This window comes from Alosa alosa, chromosome 5 (genome assembly GCF_017589495.1).
Source record: "Alosa alosa isolate M-15738 ecotype Scorff River chromosome 5, AALO_Geno_1.1, whole genome shotgun sequence".
NCBI lineage: Eukaryota > Metazoa > Chordata > Actinopteri > Clupeiformes > Clupeidae > Alosa > Alosa alosa.
In genome coordinates, this window is record NC_063193.1 from 5,113,017 (window position 1) to 5,115,934 (window position 2,918).

A 2,918-nucleotide genomic window follows, 5' to 3' on the forward strand; every position below is an offset into this window, starting at 1 on the left:
GTTTTTGCTGATAGTGTTAGATTGATACTTGTAATTTTATTGATCATATCCCTCACCCCTTTCCAGAAAGACATTATGTATTCACACTCCCAAATACAATGATAAAAATCACCTTTGAATTTGTTGCATTTTGTGCAGGTATCAGGAATATTCTTATTGTACTTGTGTAGAATAGCTGGAGTTATGTAAGTCCGCATCAACCATTTATATTGCAATAATTTCAATCTTACACTTATTGTTTGCGTTTGAGCTTCCTTACATGCCTCTGTCCAATCACCTAAACATAGATCTTTTAAATCTTTCTTCCAGGCTTCTAATTTATTAACTGATGATTCTTGTGATCCTGATATTATAATTCTGTATATATGTGAAATGAAGCCTCTTGCATAGCAGTCTTTTACCATTTCTGTCTCTAAGCTGTTTAGTACTGGCATGTCTAAAGAGTTCTTTTGGGCTACAAAAATAAAGTTTCTTATTTGTAAATATTTAAAGAAATGATTTTTTGGTATATTAAATGTATTAACTATTTCCTCAAAGGACAGTTTGTTTGAAGAATACAAGTCTTTTATGGACCTTATCCCTTTATCTGCCCAACTTTTAAACCCTGCATCCAATCTTCCCGGTTTGAAGTCTGTATTACCCCTTTATCTGTTATTTTATGTACAGACTGATTATGTGTATTTGTGCGAATGTAGCGGGACCAGGTTACCAATTAGAATTTGTAGTGTCGACTACGCCACCCAGGGGACATAGGTCACCCTTAGGAAAAGATGGATAAATGAACTGGATAGCCTAAACTAAGGATACCAGAACATAAAGCACACAGGTTTGTGCAAGGATGAAGCAGAGACCGGATTCTATGACGATAATAAATATTTTCTTTATTTTTCCTCTCAAAGGCAAGTTACAATACAGTAAAAGCGTGCAAAGCACTCAGATGGAAATGGGGCAGCCACACACACTCAGAACTGGTTTGGTTAGAGAAGGCCTACTGGTTCTTTGGGTATAGGAAAACACACATAAACTAGGAGGGAGGGCTTACCGCAGGGAGGCGATCTGGAAGAGGGGTCAAAGAGACCACACGTGAACACGGCACACCAAGGTGACACTACACTGCACTGACGGTGAGACACATAGATTGCCCACCACCAGGGGCCCAGCCTCCCTGCCGAGAGCCTCCACTCCTGAAACAAAAGAAAAGGGGTAAGACACAGCAAAACCCACACCGGTTATACAGCATATGGCCCAGGCCTCTATGGCCGATAGATGTCCCCTTCCGTCTGATTAGGCGGTTATAAAACAAAAGTGGGATTTACACAGACAGATATACTCAGCACAGCAAGCCAATACACCCTCAAACAGGCACGTTTAGAAAGAAAGCACTACAATTACCCAGGCAGATGAAACGGTGTTAAGCGCCACGACATGGGGAGGAACATGCCACCAATGGGGTTTCACAAAAAGGACAAAGAAAATACAGAGACAAAACAAACTAAATATATGACACACAAGATGAGGAAACTACACAAACCCAAACAAAACTAACCAAATAACCACATGCACACACGACCGCATACACATACACCCCACAATTAAGCATGCACACACACACACCCAGTCAACCAATGGCACCACACAATCACGCATGCAGACCCTTTACCACGCTGAGGATCTGGGCACGCGGGAAGGACGCAGATAAAAAGGTAGTTGTATTGTAGCTCACTGTAAACAAAACAGCACTCAGTGGGAGAAGGAAGCCTCAGTTACTTGCAGTGCGCAGGCCACCTGTGCAACAGAGGTTAATGGAGACATATAAGCACATATGTAATAGTAAAATAGAAATCATTAAAAAGTTGAGACAGCAACATACCGCAACCGGGGATTCACAGGGACTTCCTCGCAACGGGGAGGGGCGTACAGTCAACCTAAGCAGCCTAATGAGGGCAGTTACAGCGGGTCAAATGTGATCATGCTACGGGCGATACAATCAATATAAAAGACTGCTACGTACCAATATGAAAAGGCAGAAACCTCCTAGCCTCCGGCCTGCAACACTCCGGTTGCTCTCAAGGGGAAGGACAGCAAAAGCACCGCCAATGATGCTATTAAGCACAACGCCAACAACTGCACCCTAAGGTGAGGCAAACTTTAGACCATCTAATCATGTGATCTGACTAAACCGGAGCAAAACAAGCAACAACAATAAACATACCTTTGCAGTCAAGAGACGAATATCCACAGGCTCCAGCTCGCCGAAGAAACCCGCATTGAACACCGACACACGGTAAACAATCCAACAAAACTCCGCCGCTGCAGTGGCAGTACCAGCGCCATACTTTTTAAAGAAACACCGGAGCCCTTAATTGGTACACTGAGTGTCGCATCTAGTGACGTCAGTCAGGTGTGACAATACGGCCACTGTGTCTTAAAGGCACAGACGCCTCAACTCCCATCCACTACACATACTACTGAATGTTTGTGATTTAATGCAGACCTGTTGAATATATGCCACAATGGTTTATGAAACATCATGTATTCTGTCAATCATATTCATTTTAATGAAAAGAGAGATTTCAACTGTATGCAAGCGACAGTAAGGAACAAAATGAGCTCTGTGATATCTCACATGAATCATGTCAGGTACAGTATAGACTGCCACTCCAAGGAGAACGCTGTCCTGGCTTGTCTATTATCTTTTAACGCTCCTCCGCTAGCTGCCCGCCCCATAAGCAAATGTTTCTCTGTAGGCAGCCTAGGCTCTGAGATCTGCACAGAAAAACAATTGCTACCAACAAGTGTTGCCTCTCAACCACTCAAAGGAAAAATAAAGCGTTCCAACCAATAACCGACGAGATGCGCGTTCAGGAGAGTTTCAATTGCACAGGAGGGAGGGGGAGGGAGTAGCAAGGTGGCTCTCT

At 43.2% G+C, this 2,918-nt stretch overlaps 1 long non-coding RNA gene across 1 annotated transcript; it reads right to left on the minus strand.

The window, feature by feature from the left end:
* Positions 1-904: 904 nt before the first annotated feature.
* Positions 905-2,307, minus strand: LOC125294995. The gene is made up of 3 exons (XR_007193612.1): positions 2,213-2,307; positions 1,871-2,131; positions 905-1,785 (listed from the first exon to the last, which is right to left on the minus strand). It is a non-coding gene; the product is annotated as an uncharacterized LOC125294995 (long non-coding RNA).
* Positions 2,308-2,918: the final 611 nt, after the last annotated feature.